Source organism: Pinus tabuliformis, chromosome Q (assembly GCF_031772625.1).
Source record: "Pinus tabuliformis cultivar Carrire ecotype Pingquan chromosome Q, CPIR1, whole genome shotgun sequence".
Classification (NCBI taxonomy): domain Eukaryota; kingdom Viridiplantae; phylum Streptophyta; class Pinopsida; order Pinales; family Pinaceae; genus Pinus; species Pinus tabuliformis.
The window spans coordinates 1,151,875,048-1,151,897,220 of NC_142296.1; positions in this window are offsets into that span (position 1 = coordinate 1,151,875,048).

The following is a 22,173-nucleotide window of genomic DNA, read 5'->3' on the forward strand; positions in this document are numbered from 1 at the left end:
TCATGTCTATTCATCAATTTCATGCGTGTTTAGTTGGGACCCAACATGAACACTTGTACCTAGGTTATAAGATTATGTAATCCTTTCTTGGATGACTTCATTGTCAACATTGAAGGAAACATTTATACTTGACAGTTGGATTTTGGATGCATTGCCTAGATGACTTCATTCTTAGTGCGGAGTGTAGTACTTGTACATGGGACCTTGGTTTATGGATGGTCCCTTATGGACACACTTCTTGGACTACTTCACTCTTAGGGTTGGGGGCAATGCCCATACATAGGGAGTTTGCTTATGGATATACATCATAGATATAAAATTTGAGAGAAATGTGTTTCAAAGGGGATGAAATGGTGGGATCCCCCCTAGTGATGTAATGGGGTCCATAATGGTTAATAATATTACAAGTACGGTGGTCATTCAATGTAATGTATACAAAGTCTGTTATGTTAGTTATTATTAAATAATTCATACTAGGTAATTTTCAAGCAATAAATGTAATATGGCCTATTCATTAGCGTAGGCACCAATAATAATTAAAATTTAGGTTTTATAAATGAATAATATTTGAGTACTCCTTATTGGATTTGTTAAGTATAGTGATTGTATTTGAGAATTAGTTCATTGGGAAGTTTCCCTTGAAAAGGAAAATGAACAAGAGTTTTTCTTTCCATAAAATGATTACCATACCTTGTTAACTTACCTTGACGGTTTTGGATTCAATGAAGTAAAATGAATTTTTATCATATTCTTGGCTATATTCCTTGTTATTCATCTTCAATGCTAAGAGACATAATCAAACCACTAGTGTAACTAAAGAAGGTAAAACATGTCCAATGAGAATATTTTGATGCATTGCATGTGGTAGTCATGGACCATAGGTGGAACTAATGAAAAACCTAAAACAAGTTTTTTCAGAAGGTTTACATCTAATGTGTGTGGGAGAGAGTGAGGGAGGTAAGATGAGTTTGGTGAGAACATATGGTTATAGTGTGTGATGAAGGAAACCTTAAGATGGATTTTGTAAGAAGGTCTAGATGTAGTGTCTATGGGAGTGGATAAAATACTAGTGGAACTAATGATGGATATAATATAGGCAATGTAGTGTCTATGGGAGTGGATAAAATACTAGTGGAACTAATGATGGAGATAATATAGGCTTGGAAATATGACGTCTGGAAGAATATGAATAACTCCTGGAACTAATGAAAGAGGTAATATGGGTTTGAGGAGAACATGATCTAGACCAATAGTGGAACTAATTATTTGGTGAGAAGGTTTATGAATAACTCTTGGAACTAATGAAAGAGGTAATATGGGTTTGAGGAGATCGTGATCTAGACCAATAGTGGAACTAATGATTTGGTGAGAAGGTTTATGAATAACTCTTGGAACTAATGAAAGAAGTAATATGGGTTTGAGGAGAATGTGATCTAGACCAATAGTGGAACTAATGATTTGGTGAGAAGGTTTAGATATAGTGGAGTGAATGAACTTTGAACTAATGAAAGAGGTAATAAGGCTTTGGTGAGAAGGATTTAGTTTGTGATGAAGGAAGTAATACAATTTTGGTAAGAAGGTTTAGATCTAGCACTTGTGGAAGCAATTACCACTTTTCATGGATGGTTGACTCCAAAGGTATTGATTAAGCTCATAGTAATGGTAATGGTGAATGTTATAAAAGAGGTAAGATGAATTTAGAGAAGAGGTAAGATGAAATAAATATGGCGGAATCTAAAAGCTCTTCCTATCCCTGACCCCACTTTTCACCTACATTGTATTTGTGTGTTGTTGCTTCTCGAGAATGAAATAAAAATGGCAGAATTGAAAAGCCCTTCATATCCTCGACCCCACAACTAAAGTCGTAGGTTTTGTTGGTCTGTTAAACTGACGATCGCATTATATTTTCTTCAGACATCCAGTGTAGAGAAGATCATAATACTGTGTATATCTTTCATCCACTGTGCTAATATTTGCTGCTAATTATCACAATGGTGTTTGGAACCAAGGAAAGGTTCCCCAACAAAAATATGATAAATATTATGGGGGATTTGAATGGAGAATTCCACTCTGATAGCATAAATTTTGAGGAAAATCTATCGAATATCCTGCACATGAATTCAGGAAATGGGGACAATAGCCATGCCCACAACTCCACTCGACAAGGATTCCAACATTAGTGATAGAGGAGTATTAGAATTTAAGCATCAAAGGAGGGCCTCATTTGCCCCATTGCAATGTAGGGTTTATCGAGAAAATGGAGAGACCAACACCAATGTTGGCCACCACCCATATGCACCAGGGGGAGGGAATGGGTAGGATCAAGGGGGATTGCGATTCTAGCCATGGAAAGTTGGACTAGGTCCTACCAGGGGTTGTTCTACAACTCTTACTGTTGATCATGGCATAACCCAAATGATGGAATCCCTTGCCGATTTCTTCCCAGATGGGAACGATGAAAACAACACCGATAGTAATACCAATGATGAGGAGCAGAGAGGGAAAGGAAGAAGGGTACGAATTTGGATGGAGAGCCTCTTTACACTTGTTCAACATACCCATATGGGGGTCTAATACAGATTCATTGCCGCTTAGGGTTTGAGAGCCACGACATGAGGGTTTCTCTGACGAGCATTCAGGGCAGCAGGCCCAACAGTTATACCCCTTATGAGGATAAGAAAGGGCTCTTCAGCCACGATGTGGTTCCCTCTTCCCCATTGCATCTTGTAGGGAGTTGACTCTTAGTCATAAACCACGCACTTAGAAATCTCTTAGCATTAGATTTTATGGTAAATTTAATAAGAAGAGCACATAATCCTTTATTGGTGGGTGGCAGGAGATAGATATTAAGAGACCCTAATTCATAGGAAAAGTGGGAGACATGGGCACTGGCTGAGCAGGAAACAACAGGAAACAGTGGGCTAGGCCAGTTGAAAATGGAAATAGGCTGGCTAAAAATGGAAACAAGCCAGCTGAAACCACTGAAATGTTTTTGGTGTAGAGGCCGAAAATCATTTTGGCACCAAATTGTTTTAGTTTTTATATGTTGGGGATTTCATTGTGATTTTGCAAAGGCACTAGAAGCTGAGCTAGATGTTTCAAGGAACACAACAAAGGGTTTATTTTCCATAGGTATTTTCCTTGCAATTTGATGTATTTTCCTTGTATTTTCTAGAGGTATTTTCCTTGCATAGCTGAAGGCATTGGTATTGAGGTTTCCTATGAAGTGTTTGGCATTGGTATTGAGGTTTCCTTTCATTTACTGAGCATTTTTGTCTTACTGTTCTTTTAATTATTTAATTCCATAACCTCTCAATTATATTTGTTTCTCATTAGGTATATGGTTGGGTATGAAGGGTTTGCAAGAGTGATGTCTATATATATTAGAGCAGCCAAGGACACCCAAAAACATTCACATGTTGAAGATTTGGCTTCATCCTTATCTTTCCTTACTATCTTCATTTCACCTCTCAACTCAATCATAATCATTCAAATCTCATAGTTTCAATCCTTTCAGTTCAAAAATAAATTCGCCTTGATTGAAGGATTCACAACAAATCTTGTTGGAAGCAGCCGTTGCATAATGAATGGTGAAGGCATAATGCAATGGTGCCATGGAGACATTCAAGTGCATTAAAGTCATGAGCTTTAGTTAAAGTTCATAAATAGCTTGCCAAGGTGTGATGGAGACATTCAAAATGCATTAAAGTCATGAGCCTTAGTTGATATTCATATATAGATTGATCCTCCCATGTGTCTTATAAACAAAAAATAGAGGAACACAGGGGCTCAATTGAACTTCGTGAGGTTGAGGAATGCTAAGGAACACGTCCATTCTCATTTTATGTCAAGTATAAGTATTAGATATATCATTATTGTCTCCTTGTGATAAGTAAAGGACTTGTAGATATAAAATAGTCTTATAGGAAGAATGATAGGTGTAAAGATGTTAGAATTAGATCCTTATGATATTAATACTAGCTATTATCCTTATCTTAGAAACTCAATGTCTCCATATCCATAGAGTGTTACAAGTAATATGGCCTAGCATAGATTATTAGCTAGTTAAAAGTGATCCACTTTATAATTAAGCTTTCCCTCTTACAGGTGTGCCCCATTTCCTAGACCCGCTAAGTGCTCCTAAAAGAGGCCTTGTATTTCATTTTTTATTTGCTAAACCACTCCTTAATCGAATAACTACAAACCCAACTTTAAGTACCGAAAGAAACATGTATTGCTACCGCTAGCTATAAGAAATCAAAGAAATCGAGATCAAAGGGTAGGATCTATTCTCTTTGAGTGAGGTGGTGAGGTAGGAATTAATTTCTCTTGTTTATCGCCATCATACCTTTTGTTTTCCTTTCTACTCTTCTTTTGGATCCCCAACAACATATCATAAAACATGTTGGTTCAAGATATTTCTCACTGAGAACAAGGTCATAATCATAGAGTGGACCTTGTACCCACATAGAAAGGCCCTTGTATACCATTGAAACTCTCAACGTGATCTACAAAGATTTCAAAATTAATAGGCTAGGATGAAAATATATGAAAAATGCATAATTACATATTAGAGTACATTATGGGTGTTGCTAAATGTTGTTAGTAACTTGAGTGTCCTCTCTAACAAGTGTCATTAAAAAAGGATAACTCCTTTGATTATAGAATAAAATATAGGAAATCATTACATATTAGTAAGATGATAGGTCAGTGGGGTACATCAATTGGTTCAAAGTTGCAAAGTTGCAAATAACATGCAGGAGGTCTCAAGGTTAAGTTTTTAGGCTGGCTTCCTTGCCTAAGTAGGTCTTACTCAATGTCCCTGCCATGTTAGGCACCAAAAATGTGTTGAGCTAACTACCCTGGGTATTTGGGGTTTTCTGTAAAATTTATATTTAGAAGATTATATATATATATATATATATATATATATATATAATCAAGATTCTTTAAAAGAGAAGTTTAAGGAGAATGGTCAACATGTTCATGAGTAAACTGTACAGGGAGTGAAATATATTGTCTCGGATGTGAATATATCCTGATTGCATTTGGAACTAATTTAGTTATTACATGCCAGTAAATATCTATGTTGTTTGCCCAATTTTTTTCATAAATGTAATTTCATGTGTGTTTCAAGGAATGAAAGAGTTAACTCTGAAGAATGGTATCCCATAGGCAGGAAAGTTGGCATAAGTAGTAGCTATTGTGTGCGAATCAATGTTAGATGCCTTAATGGCATGTAATGCATAGATTCTTGTCAATTTAATGGCATTGAAACTCATTAGTAGATAACTTTCCTTTCTCCTCCACCTGCAAGATCAAGAAATATTAAGAAATTATATGCAAACTCCGAGAGCATAAAGGACTCCACTTAAATTGGTTTCTAGCTAAAGTAGCTAGAGAAAATATGAGTAGCATCCATATAATTAGGGGATTTATACACTAGTTTTATACCCATTAAATAATAATAATAAAAATAATCGATTTATACACTAGTTTTATATATTTTATGTTATCTTTAATACACCTTTTAAGATTTTATTGGTTGAGGGGTCAGGTTCTCTTTTCACTATTATATAGGCTGCGGTTGTGATCCCTTCGCACACTTATCCCTCAGTAATTTTACACAAAGATTTTCCTTTTAAGGATTCTTTTTAAGCTTTTCCTTTTCATGATTCGCATATAGCTATTCCTTTTCAGGAGATGATCCTGTATCATATTACCTAGTTAAATTTTAAAAGCATGACCTTGTGCCAAAACTGCATGCCATCACCAAACCTCATTGTTTCTCCCTCTATGCTCATGCCATCCTAGCATGTACACAACAGTAACTTGTGCTCCTTTTTCTTGTTACTGTTTCTCTACACCTTGAACAACTCTCTGTCTTGCACTCTACTACTCTTTGTCTTCTTCTGTTGGCTCATCATAGAGCTCTTCTTCGTTGAAACATGTCTCATGGAACAAGGTAGCTACATCTCCAACTCAACTACCATTAGCAATATCATAGAGAAACATAGCTTCACATCCAACTTTACTCAGTACTTTTCTCTTCTCCATCACCTTCACACTTATTTGTGCCTCCTCTACATCTATCTTCACTTCCCCAAGCAACATCTATCTTCCCTCCCCTCCACTCGCCATAAAAAGAACCAAAAAAAAAGAAATCCTGGGGCATGCGCTGACCCCATAGGATGCATCCCCACTGAACACTAATTAGAACCCTTATAGGTACATTCATATGACATATTGATGAGACATGACTAAAATGAATTTGTTCAACAAATATATTAGCAAAATTGTTTACTAATGCAGAAATAATTTAAGGACGAGTACAACAAACTTTAGTGTTTTGATACATAGTAACAGTGGAATTCTTAGTTCTCTCTTCAAGAGGCAACAATGAAGAAACCCAATGGACCACCACATTGTGTTGAAGTTTATAACTCTACTTAGTTAGAAACCATCCATGCACTTTATCTTATTTATTCCTACCTACTTGCTATGTTACTTAAAAAATTATTTACAATGTAAATACTAAAAATAAACATTAGCGCATGCTCAACATATTACATATCAACAACTGAAGGAAACATAAACAATCACACCATATGACACCATTATTTTTCGACCAATGTCCTCGGAAAAACCCAATGTGGGAAAATCAGTGCAACTATCTGAGGGTTTTCCTATTAAGCAATATCAGAGTACAATATGGGTGCTGAAACTTGCCTACCCAATAGAGAATTTCCTTGGCAGTAATACTTATCATTTTCTGAAAAATCTCCTGGCTAAAACCACAAATAATCCTTTTGACAGCTACTCAGCACAAATCTGCTCCAAAAACCTAAGCGTCAGCCACTCTCTGCACCATGTTGGCCTTGCGTCACCCCAGATTGGTTTGTGTCATCCTTAGGAGGCCCTGCATCAACCCTCTGGCCCTCACCGTTAGCAACGCTGGCCTCTTTGAGGATCTGGACGGCTCCCGGCTGCCTTTGCGTGGCGCTGGGTGAGCCCTGGCTAGTTCTGCGTCACTCTCCCTAGCTACTTCACTGATCTCCAGGCACTATCTCTACCTCTTTGTCCCTCTGTATTCAAATTCCCCTTAGTTGCATCTCCCGATCACTAATTCTATATCTCTTAGCAAACCCCGCTCTAGAGAATAGAATGATTGATCACTCTGGTATGTTCTCGAAGTGACCCTCAAGCCTCCTCTTATATTTTTGCTGTTGACATATCAATGGCTGAGATTAAGTCCCTAATTAATGGCTAAGATTAGATATGGCTTGATGCATGTCTTTTGGACAATTGTAACATAGTTTCATATTAATACACATTAATATTCTATTTTCCCTAATTTTAGATTTAGGGACTCCATTAAAAATATTAATTATTTTAATATCTCCTGAACTGTTTAGAATCTGTCCAAATCCTTTCTTTGTATTGGAGATCTCATGTGCCCAAACCTCTCCACCAAATTTCGTGGCTAGAGCACATCTGATGCTACTCAAAATCAACACTCCCTCTTAGCGAGGACTATGCTCTAGCAATACTCCTCACTATGTATTACTCTGATCATCTGGCATCAGTACCTGTGCTAATGCTAAGCCTTCCTGCCCAACATCCTCTGCACTGATGTATCTTGTATTGCTGCCTATGGTTCCACCACTGCCACTACTACATCTATACAATAACTCCCTCTGTGTTTGTGTTGTTGTTGGTGCTTTCTCTGAGCACTACATCCACACTACACCTCCTCTCATCATGTTGCAGTGTGCTACCCACTGCTGCACTGCAACTCAGTTACTAAGAACTAAGTATGATCCAAAATGGATCTAGAATAGACTTCTAAGTCTAAATTGTTCCTCAAAGAGGAAATTGAAAGTCTAGGTCTGATCTTGGAAATAGTCCCATGGCATAGATCCTTTCATTCTAAATGTACTGAAACTTGAATGGGTTGAAATGGAATTTGGATACAGAAGTTATCACAAAAAGAAGTTTGCCATGGTCCTTTGAAAAGGAGGCAAATTATTCCAAAAATGGGCTTAAGGCCTTATATGGGAAAATCACATTAGAAGGGTTAATATTAGCCATATGCGCTAAAAACCTTTGTTAAGCGCTAAACCTTTTTAAAGTGCGTTCACATTGAAATTCGGATAAAGCATGAGGGCAATGGCGACTAGACAGACCCGAAGAATTTATAGAAAATAGGCTAAAACCTTTGAAACCCAAAAGGAAGGTAGTAAGCGGTATTTCGAGCGGGCTCCAAGTAGTAAGCGGTATTGGATAGGATCCACCTGATTCCATACATTGATTGACGCATGGAACGACAGAGGGGAGAGGAAACTGATTTTTTCGGTGGTTAATCCTTGTGTAAGTTATGCGCCTGAAATGGACTGTTAGCTGTTGTATTAGAGATCACGGATCAATGGTCAAGATCTGATCAGTGGATCGGAGATCGACATAACCAAAGGAAAGAACCCCCAAGCCATTACCAATGCGATATGTCGATAGCGATATGCGATATCGACCGTCCGATCGAGGAGTCAGATCAACAATCCAGATTTAATCGATGATCGGGAGATCGGCGAATCCCCAATACCAAAGGGTCATTACCAATGCGATATGCTAATAGTGATATGTGATATTGACCGGTCGATCGAGGAGCAAGATCAACCAGATTTCATTGGCGATTGGCGAACAGTGATCTCCAATACAAAGGCCAATGCACCATGCGATTTGCGATAGACATATGTCGATAGAAGGCAGAACCGATAGGGATTATCGACGCGATTTCATAATATTTGAAATTTGAAAATGCAGGATTTCTTTGTATTTCCTGTGTATTGGGTTTTTTACCATTACGCCATGCGGTAGCGATTTACGATAGAATGGCGGACTCGATGGGTTTATCAATGTGATTGAATGCATTTTGAACTCTGGGTAAACACTCAATCATGTGTTTTTGACAGTTTTCCTGTGTATTGCATTATGTGGCCATTTCTGCAGGAGGGAGGTCGAACATTTTGGTTTCCTATGCCCGCCGATTCATTGCAATAGGAAACTGATTCTTTTGTGGAAATATTCAGGTTCTTCAATGATGGAGGACTATAACCGATGCATGATAAAAACACAGAGAGCGCGATTGTCCAGGGGAGCTGGAGGACTGAAAATGCTCACTGGAAGGTTGCTGAGACTCGCTTGGAGGTCAAGCGAGCTACAGGGCACACAGAGGCCGAGAGAAGCTCAGAGCCAAAGCCAAGAGCCAAAGCTAGAGCCAGAGAGCTCACAGTAGACTTCTAAGAGCCATGGTGCTGTAGTGAAGCTGCAGAACAGCAAAGAGATCAAATGATCCAGCTATTGCTGGTGTTCAGAGTGTGCTGAAGATAGAAGAAGGCATTCCAGAGAAAGTTAGAGAATTCTGAGGGAGTTGGTGCAAGCTAGAGCAAGATCGCTCAGAGTGCTGATTAAAGGAATCTAGTCCAGAGAAGCCTAGATCTTTCTACATAGTGAGGACAGCCAGCGGGATAAGATGGCATTCTAAACCCACAGGTTCAGTGTAAACCAATGGAGTTGAGGGTGGAGCTTGTAAAAATATTTCAGCCATAATCCCAGAGAGCCTAGTCGAGTTGACTAGAGCTCAAGGCGACGTAGCCCAAGATATTAGGGTGAACTCCATATTATATTGTTGTTATTTGTGATTTCTTATTGTTGCATTGCATTTGCTGCTTTATTTGATGTTATATGTTTTTATATCAGTTCAAGCAAATAAACTTAAAGCATTGAATATTTAAGGACAAACACAAGCATACACTTATTTTCAAGCACTTTTTAGTTCCGCAATTGGTTAATCATAAGGTCTTGGAAATATTTAATCTTTGGAAGTGGGAGAGGTTCTTGTAAGCTGAAAAGAAGCCTTTAGTACCCCATTTTTAGATCAAGTGGTATTGAAGCTATAGTTTGATTAACGACACCTTTAAAGAAGATGATATCAAAGCTAGTTATACCAGAGCAAGTGGTATCAGATCAGAATGCTTGATTGACAAAGCAAATACTGCTTGTCTGAAAGGTGTTTAAATAGTGAGAGGTTGATTGTATGCTTGTTTGTAGACTAACTATTATTTGATTTTGCAGAGGTGAAGGGAAAGCTATTGATAGCTCAGTCGAGGAGAGGACAAAAAAGAAGAAGGGCTAAAGGAATTCTTCTTATCCCAAAGGACCTCAAGGCAATCCTTGAAGCACAAGAGGTTTGTTGCAAAAGGTTGTTGAATAAGATCTTTATTAATCTTGTTTGAAGTTCTTTTGTTCATTGGCATAATGAAAACTTCTACAAGTGAGTCCTCAAAATCTTTTTTCTTCACAAGATTCTTTGATGAAGACATGAAGCAAGACTTTTTCATCATGATGAACAAGGTGAGAGAAATGTATGAGGATGGAAGGAAGAGCAACATAATTAGAGAGTAGTTGAATTTTGTGGAGGAAGAGAAGCAGTTGCTTTCTGACAAATTGTAGGAAATGGAGAGGTAACTTCATATTGCAAATATCAACCTAAGAACGATGCATGAGTTGGAGACACAGCTCTTTGTTGCCAAAGAAGCCTTAGTCAAGTATCAGCTTGAAGAAGGGGTAAACAATTCTTGTTTGTCTTCAAATTCTTCTAAGAATGATTATGTTGGTTCTTTTGAAAAACATACCAGCGGCATAGGTTCCAAGTTAATGTCCAAGATGCGTCATGAAGGAAAAGGCTTGGGTAAACATGCACAGGGTATTGTTGAGCCAATGATAGTTAAGGAAAGGCCTAAGTATTTGGGTCTTGGCTATGGATAGTCTTATGGAGAAAGTTCCAAAGCTGCCATGAAGGCCATTTAAATAGTTCCAAGAAGGAGTTTCATTTCAGGTCTTCTACCTCAAGAGTGTGAAGATTGTATTCATGGAGAATGCAATATCTTGAAACATCATTTGCAGGATGCACATGTTCATAAGCATACACTTGAACCAACGAGGTGTGAAAACGCTAAAAACCTTGAAGAGATTGATGGTGTTCCAAAGCGAGCCACTTCTTCATTTGATTCATCTCTCAAGAAGGAAATAAAGGTGAAAGAGGAAGATATAAATTTGATTCTAATCATATTCCTTTTGATTATGTTCAGCATGAGAAATTTCCATATAAGTATGGGAAAATAATTTCATGTTCCTTTTGTGGTTTGGATAACCATAATGTTTCTAGATGTTGGAAGAGAATGGCCACATACCAGAAACTTTTGAAGGAAAGGAAGCAAGAAGCCAAAGGTCCATTGGACAAGGAAAATCATGTTGGCAAGAGGATGCACATGTGTTGCACTTACTGCCATAAGCAAGCACATGTTGCTGCAAATTGTTGGACTCTGAATCCAACAATGCTTCCACGAAACTCGAAGAAGGTGGAAAGAGAAAATGGCAGAAATGGAAAGGAAGTTTCCATGATTGATGTGTTTCAGGATGATTCACATGTTGATGCTGATGTGCAGACAAAGGTAGCACCTTTGAAATGGATTCGTAAGAAATGGTTAGAGTTCTTATCTAATTAAGAATGCATGTATTTTTGCATCTATTTGCATTTCTTTGTTAATGGAATGCAAGTTGTAGGATTTTACCAAGAAGGTGAATGGAAAAGTTGAGCAGGAGACTCACTTTGTTGGTGCAATATTATATTTCATTTCAGCTTCGAAAGTACAATGTGCTGAAGTGAAAGTTGAAGGATGAAATGCATGCATGAACACATGGATGTTGATGATTTCCTTGTATTTAAACATGTATGTGTGATTAACTTGAAGGGTTGATTGCTTTGTTTTAAACATACATGTAATATTGACTTGAGAAAAGTTGATTTGGTCTCCAAGATGGAGATAATGATGAAGTGTTTCATCTTTTGAAAAGAATCCTTGAGATCTTTTCTGCATGCTTGAATTGAAGGGTCATTTGTTTTAAAGGCATGTTTTGTGGGCTTGGTATCTAGTCCATCATTTGTATGCAGATATAAGACATGGAGGTGTTCACAAGATTTGAAAATCTGTTTCTTTTGTTGAAGCAGGAGTTTAGGCCATCCAGTTGTTGTCTATATTTTTGTTGTTGTTAACAGCTTGTCAAACAAGTACAAATGAAAATTTTGTGAAGAAGATGTAACTTCACATTTGTTTGAGCCATCTTGGATCAATGATCAAGGCAAAGAATTTCAAACTACCTTTTGTGAGCATCTCAGCAGGAGTTCTACATGAAGTCAAGGAGGAAAACAGTTCTTCCTAAGAGAACCAGTACATCTAGGAAGGAGAGTGGTCAAAGGATTTGGTTCAGAGGCACTATGCAAGGCAAGTGTATGGAGGCTGAAAGAAGACGGTGTTGTTATTCTCATTTATTGTTCAGATCAGTATGTCAGTCTTTTGGAGACCAAAAATTCTTTTAGTAGGAAGGTGTGATCCAAAATGGATCTAGAATAGACTTCTAAGTCTAACGTGTTCCTCACAGAAGGAAATGAAAGTCTAGGGATGCTCCTATAAATAGTCCCATTGCGTAGATCCTTTCATTCTAAATCGACTGCAACTTGAATGAGCTGAAATGGACTTTAGATGCAGAAGTTATCATAGAAAGAAGTTTGCCATGGTCCTTTGAAAAGGAGGCAAATTCTTCCAAAAATGGGCTTAAGGCCTTATATGGGAAAATCACATTAGAAGGGTTAATATTAGCCTTATGTGATAAAAACCTTTGTTAAGTGCTAAACCTTTTTAAAGCACGTTTGCATTTAAATTCGGATAAAGCACGTTGGCAGTGGCGACCAAATGGACCAGAAGAATTTATAGAAAATAGGCTAAAACCTTAGAGTTTTGAAAGGAAGGCTGTAAGCGGTATTTCAAGAGGGCTCTAAGCAATAAGTAGTATTGGACGGGCTCTGCCCAATTCCATACATTGACTAACGGGTGGCACGATGGAGGAGAGAGGAAACCTCTTTTTTGGGTGGTTAATCCCCATGTAAGTTATGCACCTGAAATGGACTATCAACCGTCGGATTAGAGGTCGCGGATCAATGGTCAAGATCTGTTCAGTGGATCGGTGATCGACATGACCAAAGGAAAGAATCCCCAGGCCATTACCAATGTGATATGCCGATAGCGATATGGGATATCGACCGTTCGATCGAGGAGTCAAATCAATGGACCAAATTTAATCGATGATCTGGAGATCAGTGAATCCCCGATACCAAAGGGTCATTACCAATGCGATATGCTGATAGCGATATGCGATATCGACCGTCCGATCGAGGAGCTTTGATCAGCGATCGGTGATCGGTGATCCCCGATACAAAGGCCAATGCACCATGCGATTTGCAATAGCGATATGCCGATAGAAGGCAGACCCAATAGGGATTATGGACGCGATTTCATAATATTTCAAATCCAGAAATGCAAGTTTTATTTGTATTTTCTATGTATTGGGTTTTTGACCATTACACCATGCGATAGCGATTTGTGATAGAATGGCGAACTTGATGAGTTTATCAATGTGATTGAATGAATTTTGAAGTCCAGTAAAATGCTCAATCATGTGTTTTCGACAGTTTTCCTATGTATTGCATTATGTGGCCATTTCTATAGGAGAAAGGCCGAACGATTAGGTTTCTTGTGCTCGCCGATTCATTGCAATAGTATACTGATTCTTTTGTGGAAACAGTTGGGTTCTTCAATGATGGAGGACTATAACCGATGCATGATAAAAACACAGAAAGTGCGATTGACCAGGGGAGATGGAGGACTGAAAAAGGTCATTGGAAGGTTGTTGAGAGTCGCTTGGAGGTCAAGTGAACTACAGAGGCACACAGAGGTTGAGAGAAGCTCAGAGCTAGAGCCAAGAGCTAGAGCCAGAGCCCAGAACCAGAGCTAGAGAGCTCACAATAGACTTCTAAGAGCCATAGTGCCGTAGTGAAGCTATAGAACAGTAAAGATATCAAATGATCTAGCTTTTGCTGGTGTTTAGAGTGTGCTGGAGATAGAAGAAGGCATTCCAAAGACAATTAGATAATTCTGAGGGAGTTGGTGAAAGCTAGAGCAAGATCGCTCAGAGCGCTGATTGAAGGAATCTGGTCCAGAGAAGCCTATATTTGTCTGCAAAGTGAGGATAGACAGTGGGATAAGATGGGAATTTAAACCCATAGGTTCAGTGTAAACCAATGGAGTTGAGCATGGATATTGTAAAAAGATTTTGGCCATAATCCCAAAGAGCCTAGTCGAGTTGACTAGAGCTCAAGGAGACGTAGCCCAAGATATCAGGGTGAACTCCATATTATATTGCTGTTATGTGTGATTGCTTATTGTTGCATTGCATTTACTGCTTTATTTGTCGTTATATGTTTTTATATCAGTTCCAGCAAATAAACTTAAAGCACTAAATAGTTAAGGACAAACACAAGCATACACCTACTTTCAAGCACTTTTTAATTCCGCAATTGGTTAATCATAAGGTCTTGGAAATATTTAAGATTTGGAAGTGGGAGAGGTTCTTGTAAGCTGACAAGCCTTTAGTGCTCCATTTTCAGATCAAAGTAACTGATCTCCCAATCTGACCTCCCAATTGGGCTAGAGACACCCACTGATGCTAAAGCTCCCTTTGTCACTGAAAAGTGCTCCCTCTCTGACCTCTGCGAGCTACTGCAACAACTCCCTGCATCTCGCACTGTTGCACACCTCTTTGTTCCATGCCACACTAGTGAAACACTCTCGTGTTTCTCGCACTGCTTCAGCCTGCTAGCCTTGCGCTGTCTCGGGACTCTTGCACTGTAGCTATCTCTGCCACTCCATCTGCATCTGTCTCTACCAACGTCAACTAGTCCTCCTACTCCTCTTCGGGGCTCTCGTAGCAAGGTCTAATCCAAGAGGCTGGGTACCTCGAGGATCTTGCCCCTCATCGCCTATAGTCCACCTAACTATAGCTTGATGTCTCCCCACTTCCTCTCAAGTGGTGCGTGTGCACTCATGGAAGATGGAACATAAAGGATCTCGACCTTCAAGATGACAAAGTTGGATGCCTCATCCAACCTGTCCTGATCCCTCAGCCCATTCATGGCCATCTCTCTACTCTACTTGTCGACTCCTCCGAGTCTCTCTACTTCCCTCGTGGAAGTCCTCTGTTCGACTCCTGTTGAGTCTACTTCCCATCTGGAAGTTCTCTTTTAGACTCCCTCTGAGTCCTGATTTCCCTCTTGGAAATCCTTTTGCCATTGTCGAGATTCCCCCTACTTTAATCGACTTGTGCAACTGCACTACTGATCTAGGTTCCTCAGCTTGAAACCCACGGTAGCAACTCCTCTGGCCTTGCTTTTTCAGGTATTGTTCTAGCTACAATACCTCACCAGCTCCACTCTGCAATATTCCCATAGCCTTCTAAACCCCAACAACCTGAAGGTGAGAGCTCCTAGGCCCTGCGCACCCAACCCGACCTCGTCAGCCAACTGTGTTAGCCATCCCAGCTTCTGCGTGGATCTTCATGAGGCACCATTTTCCTTCCTTAGCCTCTATGGTTACACTTCCCGGCTCACCCTTGATGACGCAGGCACTACGTCACCCTTCCCTTGTTTCTGCTCTGATAGAAACAACTTCTGTCACCTCGGGACAACTATTTTCTGTTGTTATTACTTCTCTTGGCTAATGTCCTCAATCCTCTTGTGATTTGAAATCACGCTATGATACCATGTTGAATTTTCTAACTCTACTTAGTTAGAAACCCTCCATGCACTTTATCTGATTTATTCCTACCTGCTTGCTATGTTACTTAACAAGTTATTTACAATATAAATACTGAAAATAAACACTAGTGCATGCTCAACATATTACAGATCAACATCTGAAGGAAAAAAAAACAATCACACCATATGAAACCATTATTTTTGGACCAATGTCCCCGGAAAAACCCAATGTGGGAAAATTGGTGCAACTATCTCAGGATTTTCTTATTAAGTAATGTCAGAGTACAATCTGGGTGCTGAAACTGGTCTACCCAATAGAGAATTTTTTTGGAAGTAATACCTCTCAGCTTCTAACAAATCTCCTAGCTGAAACCCTGGATAATCCTTCCGGAAGCTACTCAGCATAAATATGCCCCAGAAACCCTAGTGTTAGCCTCTCTCTGGACTATGTCAGCCCCTCTTTGCCCCACACTGGCCTTGCGTCACCATAGACGGGTTTGCGTTAGCCTTAGGAGCCCTGTGTCAACCCTTTGGCCCTTTGCATCCACAATGCTGGCCTCTCTGAGGCCCTGCACAGCTCCTGGTTGTCTTTGTGTGGCCTTGCGTGAGCCCTCGATCGCGCTGCATCACTCTCCTCGGCTAGTGCATTGCTCTCCCAACATTATCTCTGCTTCTCTGTGTCTCTATTCTCAAATGCCCCTCAGCTACATCTCCCGACCACTAATTCTATCTCTCTTAGCAAAACCCACTCTAGAGAATAGAATGACTGATCACTCTGGTGTGTTCTCCAAGTGACCCTCAGGCCTCCTCTTATACTTTTCCTGTTGAGATATTAACGGCTGAGATTAAGTCCCTAATCAACGACTAAGATTAGATCTGCATTGATCCATGTATTTTGGACCATTCTAACATAGTTTCATATAATACACATTAATATTTTACTTTCCCTAAGTTTAGACTTAGGGACTCCATTAAAAATATTAATTATTTTAATATCTCCTGAATTGTTTAGAATCTGTCCAAACCCTTTTTGGTTATTGGAGATCTCATTTGCCCCAACCTCTACACCAAATTTCGTGGCTAGATCACATCCGATTCTACCCCAAATCGACACATTGGAAGGAGAATCTAATGGCACAATGACATGTGATATGCCAACAAAATGTTATCCTTGGCCTAGGACTAAGATAAAATCAAACATGCAACCCCTTCCACATAAATATGCAAGGGTCTCCATCTTACTCTCAAAATGAAATTACTCTGCTTCAATGTGTCCTGTATAGTATTCTGAAGGTAGAGACCAAATTTTAGTGAAATCACAACATGCAAGTCAATGGAATGGAATTTAATGCCAATTTTCAACATCATTCTATATACATTTTATTATTACAAGCACAATGCTAGATAGATTACATAAGATATCTAGCATAATAATATTTTAACTTAATTAAGAAGAAGAAGAATAGATTTATACATCAATTCATTAATGGCCATAAATAAGGATAGGGAACCAATATATACAATCCATCAATGAACCGTTTTTTTTTTATGAACAAAATGGCAATCGATTCCACTCCATGGTTGTTGCTGAGGAAGGAAAGGATCACCATTCCATCCAAATCGAAGAGGGAGTCCTAAGGTATCCTTCAATACCTGCAAATGAATGCAAAAATCTTTGTTCATCTACATACAAAAATGCAAACGAAGAATTCAGAGGAAACATCCTATCAATGATTAGGAAGGATATCCAGCCCCTGCTTATGAGAAAACTTGAATCCCAAAAAAAAGCAAAGGAGACACTTCAGGAGCAGAAATTGAAAACTGAAGAGGAAAACTTTCTGACTGAAACAAAGAAAAAACTATCCCAAAGAAGAGACAATGGAAAACGTATGTATATTACAAGCTGCTCTATTTCAAGAGAAAATTATACGTTAGAAATCTCCAGCGAGGAAGAAGAGAAGCCCAATATACAATGGATGATTGTAGAGTTGCCACCAAACAAAAAGGACTTAGACGAGTTAAATTTAAATCCAATGCATTGCATTATACCCTCTTGCTCGAACCCTTTTGAATTGGTTTGCTGTGATCCTGAGATAGAAAATCTGAAAAAGGTTGCATATCTGAAATCTGGTGAGTTGCTTGTTTTTCTTCACGACAAAGAACATAATAGGCTGGACTTGTACATGTCCCCCAAAATTGGACAATTTCTACATGGGAGAAATCTTCTTCACTCATTTAAAAGGGGTTTTGATTTGGTAGCTTTTGATGAACGGACCAGATTCCTGGCTTTATATGATGCACAGGGTTCCAAGGTTGTAATATACAAGTTTGATGAATCATTCCGGAATATAGATTGGACAGGCGTTGAAATCATGCTCAACTTGTTTTCTGGAAGCACAAATATAACTAGTAAATTCACTATCAAGCAAACCATTGCTATAGAAATGAAGGTATTTAAATCCTTGAAAGCTGAAAAATTTGTGAGCCTTGGAGGTGGCACATGCAATTTGGACTGAAAGTTTGTATGAGATATATTAGAAACAGGAAGATTTGTTATACATTTGACACAAAAACACTCTTGGTGTCTGAGTTCTATGATGTGTGAGTTCCTGTAATCAATATAAATAGTTTAAAGTTACTGTTAATTATAATACACCAAACCAGACAAATAGGCCATTAGAAAGTAAAAAAATTGGAAAATTGGGTATTTATTAATATCAATCACACCTTCACTCGCAGCAATTTTGTTTAAGTTTGACAAAGCAATACTCTTGGTTTCCAAGTTCTGTGATGTGTGATTTCCTTTAATAGAAATAAATAGTGTGAAGTTACTATTAATTATAATACACCAAACCAGACAAATAGGACATTGGAAAGTAAAAAAATTGGAAAAATGGGTATTTATTAACATCAATCACACCTTCATTGGCAACTACTCTATTTAATCCTTTCCTCTGTGAATCAATCTTTTCCCCTAACCTATCGAACACAAAATTTCTTTTTTCTTTTTTTATGGTATTTCTGGGAGTTTCGTATACTATGTGGTTAATGCCCGACCTTCCAATAGCATTTGTTGGGCAAGAACGTATAACCTGAGTTGCAGGAAATTCTCGCTTATATTCAACCTTCAGTCTTTTGGAGGTAGTAAAATTAGTGTCACTTATGATTCTATTGCTTCCATATTGTGAAGGAGGAGAGTAAGCTCTGGATCTCTGTAGTGTATTTATCAAAACATTAACCCAATTAGTGAATCAACAATAATTCAAGAAATACCAACTTTTGCCAAAATTTTGAAATATTTGTGAAGACCTTTCTGTTTCTACCCTGTATTTCTCCATCAAAATTCTTATTCCGCTCATGAAAATTTCCAAGCCTTCCAAATATTTCTTGCAATGTCTTTATTATTGTTCTCAACTTCTCCCAGCCTTTCAAACACACTTTTTCTTGCAATGTATGTATTGTCATCAACTTCTCCCAGTCTTTCAAATATGCCTTTTTTTGCAATGTCTGTATTATTCTCCTCTACTTCTCCCAACCTTTGAAATACACTTTTTCTTGCAATGTCTGTATTATTGTCCTCAAGTTTTTCATCAATGTTGTTAGGATTTTGCTGAGCCAACCAAAGATCCTCCTATTACAAGAAAAAAACTTTGAATTAGTAGTAAACAAGCCCAGTCATATAACAATATTTTTATTTATGAAGATTCATCACTATTTTACTATAAAAAATTCTAAACTTATAAATAGTTTTTGTTACAATATCATAATCCAATATAATGACTTCTAAAAACAAATTCCCAATATGATAATCTTTAATATTATTTTTTTTTACACATTCCCAATAATCATGTATTATGTGAGGTCGTAATCATGCCAAGAGCTTAGAGAACCAAGAGTTTTCAACTGGTCGAAACATGTTTTCATCTGGATCTAGCACATGCAAAAATGCTAATTTTAGTGGCATCCATCACAGAAGACTTATTTTCAAGGGCATCCATCCCCTGTGTCCATCACATAGAGGGGGTCCACGTAGATTACATCATTGCAGCCTAAATAGGTGCTGCAATGTTTAGGCTTCCCAGCTGGACTAAGCAGTAGGTGACAAGGGTTTTTCTGAGACAATGGTTTTTCTATGACTAACTATGGATATCCTTACGTCTGGCTCTATTGGTTTTTCTCATTATGCGTACCAAGAAAATCGTGTCTCTGTCGTAATTTTGGTGAATCTACTGAAGGATTTTGCCACAAGATTCAATTATTTTTGCTGTTAGTTTCAGTATGCATCATAAGGTTGTTCATCATTTTGGGGATTGTGGTGAGGGTTTCTGTTTAGTAAAATTTTCAATGATAATAACTCTCCATTTCAATTTTTTTTGTGGAAATATGGTTTTCAGGATTGTGGAATGAGTTTATGGAATTATGTGTGGTCATCTCTTTTATGTTTTAATAAAAAAATCCTTAATTTTATTGAATGATGTGATAAGAGTTGCTCAAAGGCTAATTGGTATATCCATTTAGCTGGAGTTGTAAATAAGGCCTTACTACCAGCTCAATAATTGATAGCACATTTCTTTCCAAAAATTAGTGTAAACATTAAGAAGACTATATTAATTCAAAGGTAGTAAAAAATCAAAGATGGTATTTGAAGAATGAGAGATAACATCAGGTGAATTTAGTAGCTCGTAAAGTTTGAATTGGTCTACATTCACTACATCATGTGAATTTAGTAGCTTTTAAAGTTTGAATTGGTCTACATTCACTATGTGCATTTTAATCACATAACTGCCTCAACAAAATTACATGCATAAAATTTTAAACCAACATATTTTAGAATAATTTTATGGTTTTGCATATTGTCATATATTTCAAAATTTATTTATGTAATAATCCTAACTAGCATCTGCAAACTTTTCTTTGCATATTTTTATTAAGTTATTCTATACAAAATGACAGACCAGGTATTTATGTTGCTTTTGGTATTTGTAGTACTTATGTTGTTGATTTAGTTAGAGGTTGGATTTATTTTTAGAAATAAATCTAAAACAATACTTCAAAAGTTTGTTTATGACTAGTTGGAGGCTTGTTGGAACACTCTGATAAGCTTGCCTCAAAGTGTTGGACATGTTAGGGCTTGGATCTACATCAGGCTGAAGGAAGGTAGGTCTAGGATAACATCAAATCACGCTTAACCTGGTAGCTAGCCCTACCAGGTTGGGAGAGGGCTCTATCCTTGTCAATCTCAATTAGGATATTGGAAATTAGAGCTTGAGATGACTGAATTTAATGTAGACTTTAGGCTAGGTATAGTAGCTGAGGGTTTCTAGTTTGATTTTTAGGTTTTGGTTTCTAGATCAATTGGAGAAGGCAAATTGGGCCCAGGAAATCAACTTAGGGATACAGTCATGTTCTATGGGGAGACATAGACAAGAATTTATGTACTAGAAATGGATTAAGAAGATAGATTAAGACAGCTGAGGAGTTGAGGAGGGCATAAAGAAACTATGAATCCTCTTCAAACAGCTGAAAACATTGAAAACCAAATGCATTCCCAAGACAAAGCACAACAGTGTATTTTGTCCATTTACCTTGCTTCGTTCAGTTTTAGAAGAGAAAGATGGATTTTGATACATATAAGACATAAGAAAAACTCATTACAAAGAAGAAACAATACATAAGCTCATTGTCACAAGAATCCCACAAAAATAGCTGTGAAACCTGGTTTTATTCCTTGACAAACTGCTAATACAAATGTTCGATGAGTGCTACCACTTCTACCAAAGTCCAACCTTTACAAATTACTAAGAAGTTGCATAATATAGGCAAGGAAACCACTCATTCTAGCTATCAGGGTTGAATCCATGAGAAAAGGGGTGGTTTAAACCATATCTAAACTAGGAACACAAAAGTAGGCAGTGGAACAACTTGCCTCTAAAACTTAGGAAACCAATTCATTACAGCTCAAAACCACTTGGAACTTGATGTATCTACCCTATGAGGTGATTCTCATCTATACTTACATCAAATACATCATTTAGCATGCATACATTTACCTAAACAAGAAGAAAAGTCAACCACTAAAGAAACTGGGCGAAATTTTGAGTTTTAGGCAAAATTGACAAAATTTTCCTGATGTGCAACGCCACTTTAGGGAAGCTTTTGGAGGCCTTCTAGTCATAAAAATCAGGCCCAAGATAGCTTGTTGGAAATATCTGCCTGTCTGGTTTCTAGAACACATTGAATTTTCTGATTTGGAGTTTATTTGCCCCTTCAAACATCAATTCTCCCAAGACGGCTTCCTGTGGGTCCAAAAAGTGGCAGAGAGAGAATTTTTTGAGTGTTTTTTCCCTTTTGGTGGCCCAGATCTTCTCCAGAATTGATGAAACTTTCTGGGCTTTCTTATTTTTTGATGCTGAATCCAAATATATAAGCCATTTTTCAAGAGTATGCACCAATTCAATGCGCAATGC